This window comes from Carassius auratus, chromosome 5 (genome assembly GCF_003368295.1).
Source record: "Carassius auratus strain Wakin chromosome 5, ASM336829v1, whole genome shotgun sequence".
In the NCBI taxonomy this organism is placed as follows: domain Eukaryota; kingdom Metazoa; phylum Chordata; class Actinopteri; order Cypriniformes; family Cyprinidae; genus Carassius; species Carassius auratus.
The window spans coordinates 16440071-16465992 of record NC_039247.1 but is presented as its reverse complement, the minus strand read 5'-3'; the positions used below and the strand labels follow the sequence as shown (position 1 = coordinate 16465992).

Here is a 25922-nt window from a genome sequence, read left to right as displayed (position 1 = left end):
CCATACATAATGTCTCGTTTCCTCCTCTCAGGGAACCAAGGTTATGTGAGTAATTGGAAATGTTCACCTGTTTCAGTCAATGCAGTCCGAGTCTGAAAGAGAATTGATTCGTTCATCTCATGAGTCTTCTGGTTTTTCGAGTTTTCATTCATCACGTGACAGACCCATAAGCTTTAACCAATGCAGTCTGAGCTGCAAAGAAACTTAATAATGATAATAATCAACTATTTATTACATTTGTTACAGCATTCAGTGAATGGAAAATAACCATCAGGACAAAAATACACACATTTATAAACTGTAAGAAGTAAAAAGCTACAATTTGAGACAAGAAATGTAGTAACTAAGAGTAAATAATTAGAATAATGATGATAATGATGATGATAATAAAAATAATGACTATTCACCCATTTGTAAGGAAGCTTGTAAATTAATTTCTCTATCCAATGCTGTCACGTCACGTGACAAAAGAACTAACAATAGGTTAGAGCCTTTATAAAGTCTTTTTTTATTATTAAAATATACAAACATTAAAACAATAACAATAAGGCAGTACACTTAAAATCATAAAAACAAAAATATACACACAGATTTGTTGCCAGGGTAACTCCTTTTATACAGTCAAAGCTTATCGGTCTGTCACGTGCTGAAGGAACGACTCAAACTTGACTTGTCAGACAAGAGGTGAAATGAACTAATCTAAGACCCAGGTAAACAATGAATTAATATTTTCTATTTCTTATAACATTATAGTTTTGTATTGTTTGTAGTGTGAAGCACTGGTAGACATGTTAGCGAAGTAACATGTAGCATTTTAATAATATTTTGATCAAAATGAACGAAATTACTCGAAAAAAGATTCGTTCATTTTGATGAATGAGACTCAAAGGTCTGATGCGCATTAGACCGGTAGGTGGCGACATACACACTCCACTTGCGTTTCACCACAAATCAATAAAAGAAGAAGAAGGCTTCCGGCAAAATGGCGAAGGATGTGATTGTTTCGTTACATCCTAGGAAATGTCAAGATTTGTTTAAATTCCATGGCTCTTTTCTCGCCGATAGGAAGTTTAAAGATTTCCTTTCCGTTCGAAGCCTCGACTTTTTGCCAGACATACGTGTTTGTCAGATTAAATATCGTGTGTTATTATTGTCATATCAGCAGAGGATCTCAAAACGAAACTGTTTCTCTATTCGCGTCCATTTAGTATAGTGCATGATGAGGTTTCCAGTGCCTCTGTCAAAACTACATAACGATGACTCGAGATAAAATAACCTCATGCTTTATAATTACGACGAGATCATGACATTTTAAATGCACAGTTTGTGCTAACAGCGTCCGTGTAACGGTTTGCATTTCATTGTTCAACGGGTTAACATTCTTTTTTTTGTTTTTCAAAATGTGAAAATCTACCAGGAAATATCAACCACAGCTTCCCTTACAGACAAACACGAACAATCAAGATAGATCTTTACCTAATATAATGTGTTCCTCCTTAAACAATATGATTATCGTGATATTTTTAAAGTTATTGTTTTTGATAGTCTTAAAGATGGTTCAACCGAATGGATAAACCAATACAAAATCCAAGACAAAAACAAGACGACATCTCTGTCTTATGGAGTAAATGGAATTGAAACGATCCACCAAAGTAGATTAATCTCACAGATGATATTCACTTAATTGCACCAAGATATTGTGGTTAGAGAATGATAAACTATGATTATCTCTGCAGTCACAGCAACATCAAATGCGAGGCAAGAGGCAGACGTTCAGGTTCTCGCGATACATTTACAAGGAGTGTTTTTGCAAGAAGTCTAGAAAGACACGATGCTGCTCAAAGATTATTTAGATCCAAAGTTAAAATATGGTATAATCAGATTCTGGGAAAATGTGTGTGTGATTGGTTAGAGAAGAAAGACGACTCCAAAACTGCCTTTTGCAGAAATCATTATATTTGGACTGATGCTGACTGTGGAAGATTTTTGTAAATGTAACATTTACATCTTGTGTGCGAATGTATGTGTGGGTAAACGGAATTAAATTTTGTAGATTACATATAAATAAAGAAAATGTTTGGACCGCAGCCATTGTCTGTGACGCGAGCGCTGGAGCGCATGCGCCGGAAGTTGCTGCCGCAGACAGCGACACTGATTCGGCAACGCAGAGCAACAACACTAGAAAAAAAAAAATCAAAACACAGTATCCAAATAATACTAATCCAGTACGATGTTCTGAACAATGTATAGTACCATGATCCACGGAGAGTAAGTATTGCATTTGAATGATACTACCGTAGTGATTTTGCGCACGATTGCTTGATGTCCATCTATTCCATCAAGCTTTAGGAAGCAACAAAGGAGTCAGCTCTCTATTTCATTTAGTGTGGAAGAAATGGCTACTTATGCACTTGGCCTTCTGCTTTAGGCCAAAACACAAGATTGACGTCAGTGCTTATAACAACAGTTTAATACACCGAGAATCCGCTTATGAGTTGATCTAGAACAAGCAATGCATTTATTTGAGTAATTATTATTTTTTTGGCTACTGCATGTTGAATTCCCATGAATGAATGAATGGTCATTTAGTTGCTATTTTAATTGTGATGTGTTGTATTCCATTAGAAGATGTGTTTTTATTTCCCCATAAATTACTTGCAATGGTCTTGTTTTCTCAGCTATGTTAAGTATTTCTATTGCATATGTTGTTTTTGTGGGATAATTGGCGTTGTTAAAAGGGATTTTGGATGGCAGACTTCGCATTTGATCCTCTCGAAAACAAAAGAATATATATATATTTAAAAAAAAAAAATTGTATGGCTTTGACCTTTGCTGAATATCAAAGGCGTTGTCTCGAAATGTCACGGGGATCTTTCCGCCGAGAAGCAGTGCGGTATTTGAAGCTGGGGCTTTTGACAGCCGAAGGCAGATTGGCTGGTGGGTGGAAAGTTATAAAGTTGCATATCATCAGAGGGTTTATTGTGGTTTGTGAAGAACTGACTGCGGTCCACATACGTGCACGACTTTTGTGAACGACCCATGGCCATTTGGATAGTAATATACAGTTGATCTGTCTTAAACTCCAGCTGTAGTCTGGCCAGATGGAGTCGTTATAAATCTTTTGAGTGTAAAGAAATAACAGAAAATCACATGGTTTCATATAGCAACACTGGCCACCCATGCAGCAAGTATAGTCTGTGCCTCATTAAGTTGAAATTTAGATCTAATGCGTTTTAAAGGTTGCACCTGCTTCGTTAGAATATTCATCTTGTTTGTCTTGAATAGTGCTATCTGTAAGTTAAGACCCCTGGAACATGCTTCTTAAAGTGCACAGTGTGCACCAAAATCATTATGAATTAAGACGTTATGTTTTAGACTGGTGTTTCAGATGAAAGGGGTCGGCAAGGTAACAAAAGGGTTGACGTCATGCATCGCATCCACCCGCATGACTTCCAACTCTGAGTCCCGCCCCTTTTTAATTTCAGAAACCGGCGTGATTGGTCGAGCACGCTGCTGGACGCGTCCTAGTCTAACCGAAAGCCAATGGGGGGGATGGTTCCGTGTTGATGTAAAAGAGTAGGCGGGGCTAGCCGACGGAGAAACCAGTGCGATAGACGCTCCTGCTCACTCTGCTCTAGGTGTCTCCGCAGCTGCGGCGTTGAATCGGCCACTTTTTGTCGCGGTCCAGGGGATCTTTAACCATGCATTTCGGTCTTGTGGATTGGTGCAAAATGATTTCGTCGAATGTCATCCGTAAATAACTGGATCCCGGGGTAAGATGAAAGCGTATCTGTGTTAGTAGACTTGCCGTATTTTATTCTTGACCATATGTTGTGATCTTCGACCGTGTTGCGTGTTTTCATCAGAGAATTTTATCCAGTCAGTAGACTTGGCAGCACTGAGCACTTCCCATCTGTGTAACTGGCAAACACCATGAATCACTGGCATAAACATTACTGCATGCTCAGTAGTTTGTTATTGAATGCAAAAGTTCAGCTAAAATATTTTGAAGATGCCCACTGTAAAAAAAAAAAAAATGCAATGTGAAGAATATCTAGAACATCAGTGGTTCTGAAACCTATGCACTTAGTTTGTATCTTCGTGTGTGTGTGTGTGTATTTGGACTCTTTCTAACCATTCTTTTAAGTGCAATTACCTGAGGCTAGAGAGTGTTTATTTGATTTACGGCTCCGGTATCTTGTGCTCACTCAGTTAAACCTGGAGCTTGACATTAGTTACCCACTGAGTGCAGTTTTATATCATTGCGCTGTCTTCTGTCTGCCCTACATTTTCCAAAGTCTGGATAATTAAATTTCAGACTCCAATTTCCAGTGAAACATGGTCTCCTATTCTCAGTACAATTATCGAGCGTGGTGAAGGATCATTTTGACATCTGGGTGTAACGTTTCTCTTCTTTTATGAGGAGCCATTATGTGATTTGGCTTTTTGAATGGATCACGGGGGCAGTTGTTTCAAATATGCATGTCTTCTCATAAATAAATACATTTTCACTCGTGAATTTGTCCTTTCTGTAGTCACAAAATCCACAGCTTTTTGTCAGATTAAAGTCTCTTTTTGGCTGATCCATTTTTCATTAATTAAACTATATGCATATCGGAGTGAATGCATTAATAATTAGTGACCTGCTTGGCTTGATGATTTGGCCTTTTTTATTTACATGTGGTTACCAACCTTTTTAGTTGTTTATAGAGCTGTTGTATAAAAGCAATGACTCAATCAGCACTGCTGTGTTCATATTAAGTTACTAATGCAATAAAATGTATCTGTCATTTTGATAGCCATAAATTATCAGTTTCATAGGACGCTTAATATGTGACAGAAACTACGCTAATTTTGATTCTAAAAGCACCTTACAAATGAAAGATTTTTGGGATCTAATTTTGGAAGATTGTAATGTACATAGACACTTGACTCAAACCTTAAAAATGGTGACAATCAACTAATGTAAAAAGATGAGCATCACAACAACAACCAAAAACTAGCAATTACAAATAACTGGCAATCAATACAGTAATCCAATAACAGTAATCATTAATATATTCATGCTGCAATGACAAAGACAACTTTGTTTGACTGGTCACAATGTTCGAATATCTTCAGGTGCTTAGTTTTGGAACTCGTGGCAACCTGCTAATGCATTTTATAATTAACACATTCCTCTATGAGTGTGCATGGAGAGCTTATGGCTGCATTCTCCTCTTTAAGTGGTTTGTGTTTAATTGACCTGCCTTATGCTTAGCAGGAGGTAGAGAGTGAAATCACTCATTATGGAGGAAATGCCAAATGTGGTATACTGTTTTTTTTATGAATACCATACATTTAATTTTTCTGGCTCTTGGTTCATGTCCTTTGCTTGTGAGGCTCAGTGTCATGTTGTAAATGCTTATAGTAATTGCTGGGAGAGACAAACACTCGTGTGATTTTGAAGAACAGTTGAATGAGGTCCAAGTGGACATATTTCTCAGCTGAAGGATGAGCAATCACCGCTTGTGAGTCAGCAGATGACAAATTACAGCATAAGTGATAGAGAGGAACCCAAGTGGCAGAAGTGAAGAAGATAGAGATGGTGAGAACTTATGGGCTGTGTGCTCATTTGAACCTGAATGCGGTGATTTGTAAGTTCATTTTAAGGAATCGTTCACTCATTCCTTAAAATTTGAGAGTTTGTAAAAAAATAAAATTCATCATTCAGATTTATATATATATATATATATATATATATATATATATATATATATATATATATATATATATATATATATATATATATACTTAAAACTGTTGCTTCCAGTTAAAAGTCTTTTATCCATATTATTTTCTCCAGTGAATTTAATTTTTTTCTAGTGGATTTCTCCATAGTAAGAGTAAATTTATGCTTATCTTCTTACAGGGAAGTTCGAACATGCAGAAAGTTTGTTTCCTCAGAACTAATCTAATCTTTTCATGTTTATCAAAAATCCTTTGAGATAGTTGAACCTTTAAAAAAAAACACATCTAAATGACTGCAAAGATGTATCCATGTGAAAACCAAATGACAATGACTCTCTTAACTTTGTTCTAAAAGTTTCTCTACCTGTTTGGGTTGTATAAAATATTTCATTTGGCTTGCAAGACAGCCAGATTGAGTTGGCCTCTCAAAGCGTGCACATCCAGCCTGCGTGTGTTTGTGGTCTGCATGCACATTTACACAGCTGTTTTCCACTGCACGTCAGTTGAAGAAAAATGCATGTACGCAGGTCTCTTTCCCCACCTATTGAGAGTGAGAATTAAACACCCAGCTGTTAAACCAGGCCACACACACACACACTCTTTTTCAGTTCTCAAGATCTGTAGTTACACTAGAGCCATAAAGCCTCTCTGTCGTCTCTCTCCTGTGCCTGCCCTTTATATCGCTTCAAACAGACTAGATCTCTCTTTTCCTGCACCCTAAAGCAAGTAGTGGTGACCTGACTCATAAAATCCCTTTGTGTGAGGGTAAACTGCAGGTCTGAAGGGATCAGCTAAAGAGACTCAGATAAGCCTGTTAGACGAGATCGAGGAGCCTGATGTCATTGAGGCCAATTGGGCCATATGCTTTTACTGGACAGGGTTAGGTTGACTTACAGGGCGTCAGTGATTGATATGTCCACCAGTTTCCTGTTTTGTTTACGAATGGACTGTGCTTGTTGTCTAGTTGAAAGTAGATAAAGCATTTCAAGAGATTTGTACTTGGGTTTATGCAACTGTTAACTGCATGTGTGGTAATGTTTGTGCTAGGGGGTGTGCAATAAATATTGTCCGATAATTAATGCGCATCTCGTCAGTAAAGCCGGTTCTCTAATCACAGGTAAATTCCCTCAGGTGCGTGATTTCACATAGAGCAGCTGTTACTACACAGAGCCGTTGTTAACTGACAAGCTGCGCAAATCCAAGCTGATAATAAACGTGGATTTTGACATTAATTATCGGACGATATTTATCGTGCACCCCTAGTTTGTGCATTTTGCACAAGCTAGCAGTAAGGTTTTTTTTTGTTTGTTTTTTTGTTTTTTGTATTATTCTTTTAGTAAATTTAAGTCTAAAGCATTTTTATTAATCAGCCCAGAGGACAAGAGGTCATCAATCTCAAAAAGGGAACCACTTTTGTATTCTACTTTCCAAAAGACTAATCAATATGTGGAAAAGTGGCATAACTGCACTCAGTTCAGCACTAAAATTACTGCAGTCAATGCCAGAAACAGGACTTGCAGGAAATGAAGTGATTGATGAAGTTATGCTGGAACTGATAGCTTTGAACCATCCATATGCAAACCTCATTAAATGTTTTTAATGGTTACGGTGTCATGAAAAGAATTCCTCATTTTCAGTTGTAAAAAATACAAAAGTTCATCAGCAGCACATATACAGTCAGATCACAGGTTTGCTGAAGATAAACACATTTCATCAGAGAAGTGGGTAACAAGTTCTAAAGTGTATAATAACCAATTATTTAGGCACCATTGAAGCAGTATTTGCTCAACCAGGAAGATCAGATAGCATCTGTTATCTGTTAAGGGCATCAGAAAGTCATGGGGTGTGACACTACTCAAACTGTTTTTGTCATTTTTTTGGATTGTAAACATCGTCATGTGGCTTTAAGAATGCTGCAGGGATGAACAATGTTTTTAAGCATTGAAACCTGATCTGCGAAACAGATTATTGCAATGTAATGCGAAGCATATCTCATGTCACAATGCATGGTACTTTTTTTATATTATCATCACTCAAAATGGTTTTGTTTGAATTAATGCAATTAAAGTTTAAAGATTTTTCTCACTCAGTGGTGTTTTATTCTGTATCATAAAAATAAATACTAGAATAATTAAGGTACATAATCAAAAGCTTAATTTCAGTAGACCAGTATTCACATTGTCACACAGTGACAGTCCCAGTATAATGTGTTTAAAACATCAAACTGAAATTCCACCAATCAAATATCATAATTTACATGGAGACTACAGACTGTAACTACAGATTTCCATTACTTGTTCTCTAGAATAAAACAGGAAATTCTTAAATGTCAGCTGCCGAAATATTCAGGTCTGTTGTGTACATTGAGACAAGAGACTGCCTCCCTTAAAGCAGAATTACTATGGTGCCTGTAAAAGGGAAGTGTGTGCATGCGTGTGCTCAAGTGATATGGCCAGTATAATGACACCTATTCTATAGCAGGGATTAGATCTGTATTTTGGTGTGTGTGTGTCTCATGTTGTAGAACAGGAACGTGTTTATCCCTCGTGTCTGTGCATCTGTCTGTAAGTTGAGCGGTAGGGCAGCAGTCATCTGCTCTTATCTGTTTACAGCTCTAGATAAGACCTCTGGAACGGGATATCTGACCCTCCCTTCTGTCTCTGCCCTGCTGCATAATGAGGGTTTGCTTGGCAAATTGCATATCTGTCCAGTGTAATCTGAAAAGATGCCGTTAGCATGGCAGTACTCTCATCTCCTGCCCGGGTGCCAGGGAGGCCTGCTGTGTGTTGGCACCTCTGAGGTCATGCAACACTGAGCTGTAGTCGTGAAGAGAGGAAAGTGTGATCTGCCTCCAACTGGAGGAGGCAGAATCATGTGATGAGATGAGAAGTCAAATTATTTTGAATTCAGAAGTGCCTCAAATGTGAGTTTTGAAGTTCTAGTGTTTGTTCTGTTGAGGCATTTGAATGTTTTGTTGACTGTCATTTTGACATGCTTGTTCATCTTCATCCTTCCTTTGCCAATCATGCTGATTTGCATGCACACGGATAGCCAGACTTCTTTAATGAGAGACAGACAGTTTGACACATCTGGCATATTTTTGCAATTTTTTTGAACGGGAGCTATAATTTATGTTTTTTTGGGTTTGTCAGCTTCCCCTTTTAATGGATTTCACTCTCTGCAGAAACCACATGGACCTTTGTCTGTGTGTGTGTTTCATCTGTGTTCTTTTGTGTGTGTTATTGAGAGAGGAATGATCAATTGTAAAGTCGTAATACACGACTGAGATGACAGGATGATGGGATAGTTGATTCCTCCTGGAACAGAGAACAATACGGTGAAACATCAAAAGGTTAATGTCAGGTTACGTGGAGCAGGTTAAGTCAGCTGACAGTCAAGAGAGATACAAAGGCGGGGAGCGTGTGTTGTGGATATTTGGCACGTCTGTTAAATTTGATCATGCCAGCCTCTGCTCTACCGCTCATAAAAGTGCTTTGATTAATGTTCTTTGCCACAGGCGAGCACTTACTCTCAGCTCTTGCCATTGGTTGCCTTTTTATCTGGGGCGGTCCCCATTGGCTGTTAAAGTTCTACAGACCCTCAAGTCAAACTCAAGGCTGTCACACCAGTCAGGCCAACATCTTTTCACAGAAATTATTTAAAGAGATTCAGAAATGTGAACTGGAATCTAAGGGTTGCTATTATTTTCGATCTCTTGGCTTTTTTCAATTTATCTCTTTGTTTTGTGTCCTTTTATTCTTTGTGAAAAAATTGGAAAATGTTGACTTGTTTCTCTGTTATCTTGTGTTGGCTATTGGAGTTGCGTAGTATAATGGTATTAACGATCATCATTTTGCAAGTTTCGGTAACTTACCTATATGGCAATGTGCGCTACAGTTCAAGTTTATGTGTAAATCATAAAAGCTAATGTGTGAGATGCATTAATATCTTTATCAATGCATTTACCAGATTTTTAAGTAGTACTCAGATCCAGATGGAATGTTTATCCGGTCATTTTTACTTTTTGTGTGGTGAAGCGGAGTACGAACTGAGCAAAATATCATAGTATGGTGTTAGCTGTTTTATATCACTGTAATGTATTCTATATTAGTACAAAATACATAGTTATGGTATTTTGTTTTGCATTTATTCATTTCGCAGGGGCTTTAATTCAAAGCCATTCATCATTTTACATTCAAAATTTTTATTTAATTTGATGTATGGAAACCAGAAGATAAGATTATTTATTAAAGAATGATAAGTTTTGCGTCAGTACCAAAACATCTTCAAATTATGTTACATATTATGTAAAAACAAAGGGTAAAGTGTGGGGAAATTTGCAGAGATGTGCATTTCTCATGTTTTGATATCTACAAATTAGTTTATTTTCATTACTTTAAAGAGTAACTGAATGTATTTTTGATGTCGAAACTAAGGTACGAGATACCAACATTTTGGTATTGATCCAGCCATATTTTACACTCATATGTTTAGGGTTAGAATCATTCAAACATTTCTGGTTATGCCTAATGGTTCTGGTTCCTTTAAAATCATTAAACAACTATTTAAAAAATAGTGTTAAGGAAAAATGCACAATACTCAACTACTCAATGCTCAGTATTATGTTGTCAAAAGACCCGGTACATTGGTACCAAGTTAGTACTAAAAAAATGAAAATGTCACGGTACCATGTTTCTTTAAGTACCGGTGGTACCGAGAACCCGGTCAACCTGGTTCTTGACGCATACAGCGCTATGATTTCTGTGAAGCAGAAAACGCGAACGGAATCTCAAAATTCAGGCATGAAAATGAAACTTACATTTTACAGTCACTTTGGTGCATTTCTCAAATCAGAAATGAATTTCTCAAAACTACTTGTACAACCTCCACATCATCTAGTTATTTATACACATCATAAATACACATCATAAAACCAGTTTATCATTCTTTTGAACAAGTTGCGATTGCTTTTGTACATTCGTGCAATTGATTATGCACGTTTAATTGTGGTTTCCTACTTTATCAGTAGCTAATGTCATGTCGCTCAAAATGTATTACAAAGTTTTCTGTTCAATAGTCTTACCCCTCAAAACATCTAGTCTTTAGTTCATCGTGTAAGTCATTAAATGCAAAATGGTTAATCTAGTTGTCATAATCTGCCACATTTTTTTTTACACATTATTATTATTATTAGACTTATTGTAAATTGGGCATGCATTGTGCAATTTAATCTTGAGTATTGAAAAGAATGTAGATCAAACTATTTCTCTGAAATAGCTCAAAGGTTCATCTCATGAATCTTCATTTGGAAAGCTTATAGAGGACAACACCAGAGTTACAAATTCTGAAAATTGACTTTATAATTTTTTTGGTCAGACCACTAGTAAACGTGTAACTGGGAATTCTATCCAGGCTCTTTCAATCAGTATCATACCTACAGTAAAGTACTTTTGAAATGGATATATGGCATACATAAGCATATGGCATACTGTTCAATACAGCTTTATGGCTCTAGTGTAACTACAGATCTTGAGAACTGAAAAAGAGTGTGTGTGTGTGTGGCCTGGTTTAACAATACATTTTCATCCAAAATGTTGCCATAGTTTACATCAGAACATCCCTCCAGAGTACACTGTTATATTGACAACATGACTAAGAGATTTGACTGTCTTATCCGTAAACTATGACACAAGGACTTGTCATTCTGATAGCACTGACATGTTCATTGCCACAGATATTTATTTTTGAGAGATGAACTAAGGATTTTGAGCAAGAGACTGGCTTTTGCAGGTAATCCATGGTATTTGGCTATTTGTACGAGTTGTTTTGAGAAATGCACTTACTGTTTTGCAAATGTCATGGATGATTCATGAAATGTACCAAAGCGATCGAGAAAAACTGTAATATGACAGTCACGGAATTTGTCAAAGTTAGCATAAATTAATCAAATCAAATCTCCATATGGACCAGTATCTGTAAATGTTAAGCCGCAAATGTTGGTTGAAATATGAATCCTGCATGTTCTGCACGTCTCTGTGTGAATGAATGAATGAATGGCAGAGACCTGCGGGTTTGTTTACTACATAGACTGAAGCGCGTGATGCTTGCGGGCCTTTAGGCAGTTAAAGACGTGACGTGACGCGTCTGTGGAGTGCGTGTCATTGGAATCAATGTGCTCAGTAATTTAAGAGGCAGGGTGGCATTTCTGTTATTTGGTTTGTGACATCCTTTACGGGAAACGCTAAATGCAAGGCTGCTCACAGTGCTTGGTCACGTGTTGCACTTGAACTGTTTTCGGAACCGAAACTTAGAAATTGCTCACGGTTCCGGTTCTTTAAAAAAAAACAGAACCGGTTCTGAATAAGAACCGGTTTTCGGTTCCCAACCCTACATATGTTAGCTCTGAGCCTATCAAAAAGCATGTCTGAGGATTAGATCTGCGTTTCTGTCACAATCTCTCCATTTCACTTTCAGCCTAGCTTTTTTGCGAGCCCCTTTCTGACTCAATACTTTCTCTGTAGCCATGTTTTGTGTGCACATGTTTTTATTGAAAGGTGAAGGCAAAAGTCAAAGGAGTATTGACCTGGATATCCTGTAAAAACCCTTTCATTTTGCAGCAGCACAAGAATCCCACCATTATGCGAGTGTGTAAGTGTTTGTTTAGCATGTATGTGTGTGCAAATTTCAAAGTGTGTGTTATTTCAGCTCAAGGGATCCAGAGCCGAGAATGGAGCCCATTATGTGGCCAGTGAATCAGTGCTCCTGTTAAGATCCATTGTTGAGAATACTGAATGCTGTATACTATCTCTGTACAGGCCGCTATGGAGAGATGACATTATTCCTGTTGTAGAAAGAGTGAAGGGGAAGGGATTTCTTTAACCACAATATTTATTTTTTTATTTAGGTAAAGTAGGAGAGAGGGTAGGGATGAATAACGGCTTGTATGTCATGGGGAGAGAGGAGGTAAAGGGGAAGCATTGACCTTCACTGGGTCTGAGTGAAAGAGAATAGATGTTTGTGTTCAGAGCTGAAGCCAGCATGTGCCGCATGTTCATTTTGAAAGTGACTTCTGCCACTCTAGATTAACCTCAGCACCTTTGGACATTTGAGGCAGGTCCATATCCCTTTCACGTGTTTGTGAGATTGGATTCAGTGTGAGAGAGGTGGGGGTTCAGCCTGACCTGTGTTTCTTGGTCTGTTTGTTCTGAGAAGTTTCGGGCAGGATGTTGTTTAGTGTGCGACTGCCAAGCATGAGAGTTTGTGTGTTTTAGTCCAAGTTAAAATTGAGAGTTGTTAGTTTGACCACAGTTCATTTTAAAAACTATTTGACTAACCTGACCCATTCCATCCTGTATGTTCGGCTTGACTTCAGCTCGCCTGCATTTCATTAATATGATACTCATCCGTCATGCACCTTTCTGGGCTCTCAGACCCTCATAAAATTTCCTAAAAAAGATCAACCTTTGTGACAACTGTCAGGCCCCATCTAGATCTGTTATCTAGAATAAGGTTTTATTAAATGCGAGCCACATGCTAACTAACATCTCTGTTTACAAGCCTGTCCACAGCACATGGTCTCACTTTCTCAGCTACCTAATCCAGGAATGTGTGTCTATGCTGGATGAACTCCGCTGAAGAGATCACATTGCCCTGTAATGACAGGTCAGAGTTGAGGAGTGTATGAGTGGACCATCGAGTGAAGAATCAGGGTGCTGTTATGCAGGGCTTAATGCCTTTGGCTGAGTCAAATGCCAGTGACGGTTTGTTCAGGATCAGTGGCGATGTTTTGCTGAGTTTATCAGGGACGTTCTCTCAAACTAACATGTAGCCCAAGGGAAGGGCAGAATAAGTTGGAATGACTGCTTGTCTTAATGTTGCTTCAGGTGTGAACAGAGCATTTTTTTTTGTTTGTTTGTTTGTGAAACAGTTGAGTCCTTCTGAAGATTAATGGATAACAGAAATGAAAATTTGCAGAAATATACCACAGATTTGTGTTTCAGTAGACAGTTGTTGTGTGTAGGTCTGTCACAATTGTGCAATTTGGCTGATGATTAATTGTCTAAGAAATCATTGCAATTATGCCGATTAATTGTCGGTTTTAGGGCATTGATGATTATTAATTGTCTGTTTTATGGCTTTAGCATATTTTTTGTGCACATTGTTCATTTAATAATTGTTACAAAATATTGTGATTAATTGAATGCTTTGTAAGTTGTTACTTTGCACCTTATAATACCTTTATATGTGTGTGTGTGTGTGTGTGTGTGTGTGTGTGTGTGTGTGTGTATATATATATATATATATATATATATATATATATATAATTATTAGAGTCAATCAGAGAAGGCAATAAAAATTAGAGGTGTTTTAATCGCAATACTAATTGATGCATATGTATATATTGATGGGTTGATTGTATAGTTCCATTATAAAACACCTGCACAAAACAAAAACTGCAGAGACTGCAAATTCTGTTATGATAAATATAATTTATGTTTCCTGAGGTGTAATTATAATATTACTAAATATTTTGGGAAAAAAAAACATTTAAAATTGAGTGATTTATGAAGGTTTTGGGGTGTTTTACCTTTAAGAGGTCCATCCACTTTTATGACTGGCTAGCATCCATTACCATAATTAAACCATTATCATTTTAAACATAGTTTTTACATTAAATGCATTGCTTGCAGTTTGTGGTGTCGTTGTTTGGTCCTGAATGATGCCATGATGCAAAAATAGGTTTAGCGTAAGTTGTCTTGCGCTGGAGGTGGTCATATGCAAATGGCCAGGTGATTTCACCTTGTCCCTTGATCCAAAATGAGCAGTTTTCTAAAGGTTATTACATAAATGCTTTTTTTTTTAATTGATGACATTATGAAACTTGCAGGATGTATTAAGCATACAAAGAAATTTGGTTTTTCATGTCATGACCCCTTTAATATGCATTATACGGAGGTAAGAGGGACAAAATAACATCAAAACCTTTCTGGAAACAGTCAGGTCCTTTCAAAAATACATTCATATAAACCCCCACTCCAATATTTATATTTTTCTTTAAATATTTAGAGAATCATGAACAGTGAGCTTGCTGTGCCTGTACAGTATTTTCTGCTATCGCGTCTATTCTCTCCTCTCTGTGTCCATTTTTAGTGTGTCCCGTCTGAAGACAATTTAATCACCATTCTAAATGAATGCACCTCCTTCACTGAAGTGCACACACACACACACACATAGCTACAGACAGTCAATCAAACACTGAGATCAGGCTGCACACACAGATACTTCTTGTTAACACTCCTCAATGACTATTAGAAATAGTTGTTGCAAAAAGCAACATTATATTTCTCAGCAACAAGAAAAACAACGAGGAAACATCAAAGTCTCTCTCTCTCTCTCTCTCTCTCTCTCTCTCTCTCTCTCTATTCATTAAATAAATGCAATGCTTCATCTCTGTGTCTGATCTAAAGTGGGCAGAATGCTAGACCCATAGACAAAATAACTAATGGAAATGAACTGTTTGTTGTTTGTACTCATCCAGTCATGTGAGGTTTAAATTGTCAGTGCTGATAAATGACCAAAAACAATGCAAGTGAATTTAGACGTAACAACATTAGAATGTACAGTAAAAACATTGATAGTCATTATCAGAGTGGCTAAAGATTACATTTAACTGTTAATTGTAAGCATTTTTAAGTATTGACCCAAATTACTATAAGTGAATGTCCACTGAAGATCGTTTGGATTGTTGGAGATTCAAAAATACCTCGACTATCGTTAGTGCCTGAGGATCTCATAGCATGTCAAAAATCATTTCGAAGGTCACATCCTTCAAAATCAAGTTTCCAGAAAAGTTCACTTTGTGGACATCAGCACGCCAAGCCAATAAATCAAGTGTGTTTTCCGAAGGTAGTGAGATGCGAGACCTTCTGTAACCTTTTGTGCCACCCGCTGATTTACCCAGGCAGCTCAATGGTTATCAATCAATAGCACAGGATCAGACTCGGGCCTGCCTCTGAGGACGCTTAGCTCCTGTGTGTGGGAAAGAGAAACAGAGAGTTGTTTACAGAAGCAGGTGCAGAGAGGTGCGCTGACAGACATGAGGGCAGCTTAATAACACTGTCAAAAGACAAAGGTGCCTTCTAGGCTTCTGCTGTCCTCCTTGAAATCTTGCAAAAACAAGTTGATCCAGTGAGCTCTAAGACACTCTAGTGTGTTATTAATGCATGTACAAGGGGTACAAAAGCTGCACAAGCACGCATGCACACGCACAAAGGCCTCATCTGAGAAGTGTAGTATGGGTGAATGAGTGACTAACTCCGGGGGCAAGTGGAGACCTTTTGTCAGGCGTCTCTCAGCAATCAATGACGAGTACACCTTCTGCCATTTTCCTCTTTTGTGCCAGAGACCGGAAAGTGGGGTTACTTGAAGAAGCCGTCCATTACCAGAAGCTCTTTTGTGTGCTTGTTAATGCTAGCTCTGTTTGTTTTATGCTTGCATCATGCATACGAAAGCGTGTTTGAAGCAGCCTATAGTGTTTTTGAGTCCACTTGTGGAGTTGTGTGATAAAAAGCAATCCATGTGACCTAGTTTCTGAAATATGGCATAGCCTGGCTGGCAGTGAGTAAGACCTACATGGGCAGTATTACAGAACTTGATTGAAGAGAATGAGAAGGAGCTGAGTGTGTGTGTGTGTGTGCTTGAAAATGTGTGTGTCGGCATTTAGTCATGGCAGGGCCATTTGTCTTCCTGTAGTTGATGTCCCATGGTCTCATTGCATGCTGACTGTCCCTCTGTGCCGGCTTCTTGTAATTAATAGGGGCTCCTGCCCGAAGTCATCTGAGAGCAGGTGTTTCTGTGAAGTAGGGTAGCGTTATCTACATAACCCGACAAATATTCATACTCCCATATCAATGAACGCTCCTAGCCTCCATCCACAAATCAACCTCAGTTTAGTGACAACAGTGAAGGAGAATGCTTATTAGTGGTGCTCGCTAAGTGGTGTCATATCTAAGGATCAGAATGTCATAGAGACATGTAGGTGGGCTCTTTTATGTCAGGACACTCTTAATACCTGACGTCTACATAGTTACACACTAGCATACTACTTGTCAAATAACTAGTGGTCTATCGATATGTGTTTTTTGACAGCTGATGCCGATGCTGATATCTTGGAAAGCAGGGGGGGAGATGGCTGATATAAAGCTGCTATCATTTTTTACAAATTATTATTAATATTTAAGAAATTTGACATCATTTGACAATGAATTAAAAAATAAATGTGCTAAATAAACATAATTACTTTAGATGGCAAAGTATTTTACACATATGTTTAATAAAAATATTATTAAAAAGGAAGTAAACACTTTTACCAACAGAGCACTCAGTATTCCAGGAAGAATGCAATGGGAATCATATTTTTCATCATATTTTTTATATACAGCACACACACATTTGTTTTACACAGCCGCTCTCAGCGCCGTTACATCGAACACATCGGCCAAGCAGAAAAACTCATTGCGATGCCTATATTAAAAAAATGTCAAATATCGGCTGATATATCGGCTTTGGCGATATATTGATCTACCACTACAAATAACACGTTGGATTTTTTTTTTTTTTTAAGTTGAAACATTATTTTCCTGTAAAATTGAACTCCATTACTAAGCTTTTATTTACTTCAAAATTATTTATTTTAAAGACATATTCAGATGCATAGACTCATTGTTAATTTTGCTTAAAGATCGCATATTTCCATATTTCAATCGTGTCCTGTGGATTTTTTTGCCATTCAGCTTTTAGCCATCCTTTGGCCCAACATTTGGCATTGTTTTTGTTTGTTGGAGTATGTTGGGCAAGATGACTTTATCGGCCATCTATTTACTTCACTTCAGCGTTCATTGGTTTCACTGAAATGTTCCTTCTATGAGGCTGTTATAATGAGCAGCTTTTAAATTTTAGCAGGGCCCTCAGCCTCTCCAGCCAGGACTGATCAGCCGTGGCCTGCCAGAGCCAGCCACTGTAATATTCATGATCTAATTATTCAGAGAGAGGTTACTGTGCGGAACTGTAACGTTTGATTTAACCTCTTGTCAGAGGCTATAAAAGGATGGCGGGTTAATCTTTCTGGCAACCGTCTCTCCACCCATGGGAGCGCCTCAATTTCCCTCCCTATTCCCTGGAGGCTGTGGAGAAAGAGAGAGAGATACAGTATATTACACACACATACACACACACGCATACATAAATGTGCTGGGGCATATGCATGCAATTCAAACTCAAGGTGTTGCTGACACTCTACATCTACTGCTTTTCTCTGGAGAAATAAAAATGAAGTGACCTTTGATTACTAGAGACAGCAGCTGCCAATCTGTCAGATAAAATTGAACCAGTACTCTCATCCGACTCTCAGTTCTGAGCAGCATAGACACTCAATTTAATGTAACATTGTGTTTATTAGGAAATGTTCTTGTGTAAACGGCATCCTAGAAGATATGAGCTCACCTAGATGAACAAAAAAATCACTCTATCAAGGACACATTTGTCCAAGTTTGTCTTAATTGGCTTCTACTTGTGAATTATTGCATTAAAAGCATTAAGCACACAGTTAAAAATGCTTTCAGTCTTTGAATCTGAAGGACAGTTGTGAGAATAAAGACTAAAGAGCCTTTCAGAAAAGTTATAAATAACATAAACATGTATAAATTAACAAAAAGCAAAATATCAAGTGTTAGGATGTCTAGGATGTGGCTGTTGTTGTTTCAATTACTGAGGAAGTGGAAGATCCGTCAAACCACTATAGAAAAGGTTGTTCTGTATTAAATGGTGGCAAAAAAATCATGTGACTGTACAAAAAGATTCAACTCATTACCATTTTTTTACAGTCTCTGTCAAAGTTGTCAGTCTTAATTTATACATCTATCATTGTTCATTGTGAAGTCATTCATAATGCATTAACATGTTAAAAAAATATATTTTTTATATTTAATTTAAATTTTTAATAAAAAAAAATATCAATGTATGTAGCAATTGACAATAAACTAGATGAATAGTGTTGTAGAATAACTGCATATTTTCATAGTTCCTGATACCTAATGCGTTACCTACCGTTAATGTTTAGTTTTAGTGTTAGCATTTGCTGAAAAATAAAATATTTTGGTGACCCGTTACAGTAAGGTCTCATCAGTTAAAAGTTAACATGAGCTAAGAATGAGCAATACATTTGTTATAATATTTATTAATCTGTTAACCAACCTTAGTTAATTTAAATTCAACTGTTCATTTTAGTTCAGCACATATTTACAGTTACACCTTTTGATTTTTAACTATGAATTAGTACATTTTGAAATGTTAACTAAGAATAATAAATGCTTTAGAAGTATTTTTCATTGTTAGTTCATGTTAACTATAATGCGTTTAACTGATGTTATCAAAGGGAACCTCATTGTAATCCTTTTAACCAGTTTTCAAGATTTTGTTGCGAGATGAAAACAAGAAAGAGCTTTTTGCCAAAGTTATTTGTCTGGTGTAAATAGTACATTACCCAAACCTAAAACACTTACACTGATCTGTTGTAGTTTATCATGCTGTGGGGTTCAAAATACAGGGAAACACTGTGAAGAGACTTCAGTTTACTAAAAAACTGAAGCTTGGGAGAAAGTTCTTCTTTCAGCAGGACAATGATCCCGAACACAAGGCCAAAAGGAACAATACAGTAGTTCGAGAAAAACAAGATTAATGTTGTGTAATGGCTCAATCAAAGTGCTGAGCTCAGCCCAGTTGAAAATTTGTCTGAAAATAGTGCACAATAACTGAGTTAACTTGAACAAGAAAATCTGTCTGATAGACTGACCTAGACTGGTGAAAAGCTTGTGTAGTCTACACTACTGTTTAAAAAATTGGGGTCAGTAAGATTGATTCTTTTATTTATTGATTTATTGAAAAACATTTATACTTGTATTTAGGAAGGGTACATTTAACTAGCTAAATCATCATCAATTGAAATCAGTTGAATTTAGCAAAGTGGAAGACATTAACAAAACAATCTGAAATTGCACCTCAGGAGTTTAGTATGTAGTAACATGAGAGATGGTTTTCACACTGGCAGTTTAGCTTGAAACAGAACGCTGTTCACAAGAAAAAATGGTAATAAGAATTTTAGGGCGGCATGATAAATTGCATGCGATATTTAATGCACATCTAGTCTCAATCATCTCAATCATCAATCATCTGGGCGCTTTCACATGGAGCAGCATTTACTACACAGAGCCGTTGTTCACTGACAAGCTGCACAAAACCACGATCATATCTTGCGCATGTTTAGCGCAGCTTGTCAGTGAACAACGGCTCTGTGTAGTAAATGCTGCTCCATGTGAAAGTGCGCAGGTGATGGAGATGTTTTTGATTGTTTTGAAGGTTTTGGTTAATCAGGCAAGAGCCGGCACTTAAAAACATGGTGGATATGCAGAAACAATGCTTGGCTGCGAGAACCACCAATGCTATCTCATGACCAATTTGTACGTATTTTACAAGGTGGCTAATTCGTACAAATTCTTACGACCTCACTCATACGATTTTGTATGATTTGTCTAGACCCCAGTGACGGGTGGGTTTAGAGGCAAGGTAAGTTGTAGGTCATACATACAAATTCAAATTGTGCAACTCATAAAATATGTACAATTTAGTACAAATCTTAGGATTTTATACGAATGAGCTTGTACAATTTCATATGAATTCTCTTAAGTGTCTATGCTGCCCACCTCTTAATTTACGAATTGCCGTGAGATCATGCTGGAACCACAACCTTGAACCCATTGAGCCCAGCTGCCATCCCCATCTATAGCCAGTCAACCTGTGCTGCTGGATCTGTTCCTTCAATGTGACGCTCTGCACAGCTCGTTCTATAAAGAGACATTTCAATCTGATTCATCACGAATGCACCATTTATATTCGCTTCACTCCGTGGTCTTTGTTTTTGCATGGCTTTTCGCAGACAAACATCAGTTTGGATTTTAGAAGATTACTATTTAATTATACCTGGCCTTCATAAGAAATTATGCAGCCACAATTACCAAGTGTGCTCGCACATGCATGAGCATCTCAAAATCACTGCTTTTGTTGGATGATTCACCAACCCACATGCCTTTGTAACTACCACTCTTCACAATATCAGACCCACACAAGCCAGTGTCCTCTGCCTCCGCATTAAGCCCCTCTTGATCTGATTTTGGACCTCTGGCCTGTTCTTCTGAGAATCCTAGTCCTCTAGCATCAGCACTCCTGCTGAGCACGTCCAACCTTGTTACTATGTGATCAGAGCGAAACTGATCCATCTTATGAAATGCAATCTTACTGGGGGGAGGAACTTTGCCCACCGCTGGTGGTGTTTCTATCAGATAAGCTGCTGTTTTCAGCATTCCTGGCTTGCCACTAAATCACCCCCATCACATACCGAGAGTTATGGTGTCTGGAAGCAGCCGCATTAGTTGCTGGGTGGGCTTATGGTGTAGGAGCACCAGGAATGTTACACTTCCAGGTCAGAGTATCGCCTTCACATGGGTCATAACCCACAGAGACATTTGCTGGCTTGAGAGTTAAGGTGAAGGAGGTCTAAAATACCTCGAGAAAGCTATTATTTTATCTCCACGGCAGTTGATCGGGTAGTGCAGGACCTCCTGGAAGTTTGCCACTTGAATTTTCCTATCTTTGCTTATGGGAGCTCAGTTATGGATGTTGTTTTTTTAGCCAATCACCAGAAATATGACACATTGAGTTTTGAGTAATTATTATGATTATTTTATTGTATTTTGAAAATTTATTCCGGAAGGATGCCTTTTTAATGTTACAAATGATTTCTACATTCAATCAAGAATTTTGGAAAAATGTTTAACAGTTTCCACAAAAATATTTAGCAGCAAAACTCTTTTCTATATTGATAGAAATCTTTCAGAAGTATTAAATCAGCACATTATAATGATTTCTGAAGTATTATGTGACAGTGAAGTAATGACTGCTGAAAATAAAGCTCTGCCTTCACAATAATAAATTGCATTTCAAAATATATTTAAGTAGATTTTAATAATATGTCACAATTTTACATTTTATTTTGTGTTTGTTTTTTTTATGGTAAATGTGACCTGAAAGGCAGCAGACAGTGATAAGTCCCTTTTACATTTCCAATTATAATCTGTCACTGGTAAAATGTTTACTGCAATATAATAAACATTAGCAATTTATGTATTTCTTGGGAAAAAAAAACATCTGAATATATGGTTACTTAAAAAAAAACAGTTAGTGGATCTGTTTTTAGCAGACAGATTATGTGTCCACCAGCAGGGAATGACTGGGCCATATTAATCAGCCACACTTTGACCTCTTGGTAAGTGTAATTTATGGCTAATGGGTCTCTGGATATGCACCAAGATCTGTGTTTGTGTTCGTAGCAGAGCAGAGTGTTTCTGTACACTTTACATTGTACTACGGCTTTCTTGTTAATGGGTAGCTTTGCTCTTATCAGTGTAGACTGAAGCGTTGCATTGAACCATATTGTAGCATCACACAGTATTTTATATGACACACAAGGATGTACAACACAGCGTAGTTATTTAACAAGTGGAATAAACACAGTCAGATACATAAAAGTCAGATCAGTGCATTTGAGGGCCGAAAGCGGTCATGGAGCTGAGTGGAGATGAGGATGAATCACTGGCTCTGTCTGATTGCTGTGAACCACTACAGAGCACTTCACAATCACTGAGGCCATATTCATCAAAGACGTCTCTGTATGAGGCACAAGATTCACGGCTCACATGATTCATGAGCCCTGAGTGCAGAATTCCTTCTGGATAATTAGATCTGGGGGGGGGGGTATAGGCTGTAAAAAACATAATCTTACTTTAAATAGCTGTGCTAAGATCAGTTACTTCATAAATTCAGATATATCAGCTATATTAAATTAAGCCCATAAAGTGAACCAGGGTCATGGCACCACAATTCTGAAGTTGTGTCAGAAAATTAGCTCTCTTGCTAAATATTAATATAAATTTCACTGTAATGTAGGTATTAATATACATGTGAGATCAGTTTATATATAATAATAAAGTGCAAGTAAAAACATTACAATTACAAATGTAACATTTGTAACATTACAAATGATTTTCTGCTTCAAATTAATTATATTCTTTTGAACCATCAAAGAATACTGAAAAAATCATCATGGTTTCCACAAAAATTAAGCAGCACAGCAGTTTTTAGTATTGATAATAATAAGAAATGTTTTCTGAGAACCAAATCATCATATTCGAAAGATTTCTGAAGTATCGTGTGGCACTGAAGACTGGAGTAATTACACAATATTACTGTTACTGTATTTTTAAAAAATAAATGCAGGCTTGGTGCATTAAAAAACATGCATTCTTACCCACCCCAAATAATAATGTATGCTGTTCACAAAAGATTGATTGGTTTGTTATTGGTATGGAAATAATTCATTAGGGATTCAGTCTGAATTTGAATGATTTTTGTAAATCCTTGTCTGGTAATCAATCACAAATGACTAGAAAGGTAATGGAAAACTGATAGGAATTCATCACTGATAAATTTGACTTCAGACATTGGGCACAATTGCTCTTGTAGGCAGACAGTATTCAGTTACTGATTTAACATAGTTTTATATTACTGAAACTGTAAAGACTGGAGTCATTTATTTATTTGCATTTGATGCTGCAGTAGCTGTACTGTTCCCTAAAGATTCTGAGCTTTGTGGTGAGCTGCCATTGAGTGCCAGGCTGCTGATGAAATTGATTAGAGGTGGCCAAAAGGCTTCGTTCACTCCTGCTCACACATTGTTAGCGACATTACTGCTTATGCATCAGTGCCCAGTTTCACACAAGTCAGTATTAAAGCTTGCACAAGCTGTTCTCTCATAAAGATTCGAAAAACGCTCACCTCTCTGACACCTCTCAAATGCCTGGGTCACTCCTGCAGTTTCACAGCAACATACCGGCCTGTAAAAAGCTTATTGAGCCCGTCAAACGCGCTTCATAAGCTTTGTTACTTCAGGAATTTGCAGTGCCCTCCTTCTTTCTACGGCCTTTGTGTCAACAGTACTGTATCTGCAGTGATTGATGTTTGAGGGCTTATTGAGAGCGAGGGAGAGAGAAAAGGGTTAGGCCGAACTTGAAAGTCTGATGTGGGCTGATCAGCTTTCTGCTCACACACACACTTCTGAACACACAATTGTAGGACGTTGAAATGGGAACAAAATGAGTGTTTGTGACGAGGAAGTGATGTACTGATGAAGGGCGTATCTGAGCGTGCTTCCAATAAATGTCAGTCAGGCACAAAGACTAAATGCCTGATTATATTATATTAAAGTATTATAGCATTAGACCAGCAAGTCAACACACTATTTTTTCACTTTTTAAGTTTGCGATTCATGTAATTCATTTTATTCAACTGTCAATGCTCTCACTTTTATAGAAATTGTTTATTCAGTGAATATTTATTTGTTATTCTATTACTTTTTTTTTATTGACTCTAAGTTGTCCTTTTTGGGTGCAAGCTGTATAAAATAATTTCTAAAATCCTTCTTGACTGAAAACATGGAAAGTCGTTGAAATGTATTGTTCAAGTGATGTGGGAACCCTAAACCGAAAACCTCACCTTTCCCTGACAGCAAGTGTCTGTGTACATAAATAGGTTGTAAGACAACATCTGACAGTTTATGGTAATCGAGAGCTGAAGCAGATTCTTAGTGAGTTTTCTTCCATGACAAGGCTTTATCTGTTTCCTGGAATCTGGAAAGTTCAGCTCAGTTGTGGCGGTTTGCTTGTGTTTGATGTGTCTGTTCCCATAGTCACATGCCCTTGTGAAATGTTTGCGGTCACAAAGCCAAGCAGTCTGTCTGTTTGACCATCTCCCCTGTACGGCCCACAGGACAACAGTAGAGGATTGTGGACTGCTGGCTGTCAGGGGAGTGTGTGTATGATAAGTACAGCAAAGATCAACAGTAAAAAAGAGAAAGTTGGCATTTATTCTGTTCTTTTTATATCTGTTCTCTCCATGAGTCTGTGATTGGGTATTGATGTGTCGCTTTGAAGTCCCTCTGTGATAGCGAGCTGACCTTGTGTAAATGTGAAAACTGGAGCAGAGCTGGAGCTGAGTGATGACAGAATGCTTTGAGCAGCCATAGGAAATAGCTGTCACTGTTCTTTCCAATAATACACACTTGTGTTGCCGAAAAGTGGAGTAGAGTACCCCTTTTTTCATATAAACTCTTATAACTCCATTGATATGAAACATATAATAATATATATTCATTTGAATTCTTATCCAAATGTGAATAACTAAATAAATAGAGTTTGTGTTTGCATTTCATATAGAATCTACTACCTTTGTGTACTTTAGTGCCTTTGCTTTGGCTCTGGGATCTTTAAACAAAGATCAACCTGCTTCTAGAAAGAGCCCCTGGCTCAAACTGGTTCCTGTTAAGTGTTTGTGTGGATGCTGTGGTTTAGATGTGCTGGAGCAATTGGGCCGTCCTCATCATGATGGATGAGGGAAGGGTACAGCTGGAAGAGGCTGGCCATAGATCGTGGTAAGGAGGTGTAAACATGACAAATCATGATGAAGAGTCAGGATGCACGCTAGGCTGATTCAGTTCCCCTTAATGTTGAACATTGGGTTGCATCTTTGGTGTCCAGTAACAGTTGAAGGGCACAAGGACAGCTGTTGGGATGGGCATGCTCATCTAATGCACTCTGGGATGAGATGGCAGCTGTCTGAATCCTGGAGAGAGAGGCCCTCCCACTCACCAGAGGCAGACAGACAAAAATCATTCCTCTTTCTTCCTTCCTTTTTTCCTTTTCCGGCAATTTATCACCAGGGTGTCCAATTTCGGATGAGCTGCAGGCATCTTGGGCAAACGGATGAGCAGTAAATGGATGAATCTTTTCATAAATGAAATTCTCTCACTCTGTCATTTCTTCATCCTGTTTTGTGTGCATTTTTATCCTCGTTTCTGTTATTGTGAACTAGCACAGATATCTGGTATATAAATAATGTGTGTGAGGGACACTCTCACTCCCTAGTAGGGCTGGGATAAACGATTATTTTTTAAATGATTAATCTAGCGACCTCGACGCGTTGTCCCAGCCCTACTCCCTAGTGGTCTTACATCAGTGTGGGATTATCAT

General features: G+C 37.7%; 1 protein-coding gene across 3 annotated transcripts in view; it reads left to right on the top strand.

Moving 5' to 3' along the window:
- fam222ba (family with sequence similarity 222 member Ba) overlaps positions 1–25922 on the top strand; it is a 58902-nt gene that overhangs the window by 10347 nt on the left and 22633 nt on the right. Inside the window, exon 1 of one of the 3 annotated variants that reach the window (XM_026250794.1) lies at positions 1620–2268. The exons of 1 other annotated variant lie outside the window; for it this stretch is intronic. The gene's annotated coding sequence lies outside the window, so the exon portion shown is untranslated. Of the gene's footprint in view, positions 1–1619; positions 2269–3354; positions 3774–25922 lie in introns of those variants that run through there. One more of the 3 variants, XM_026250786.1, reaches the window with a different exon arrangement.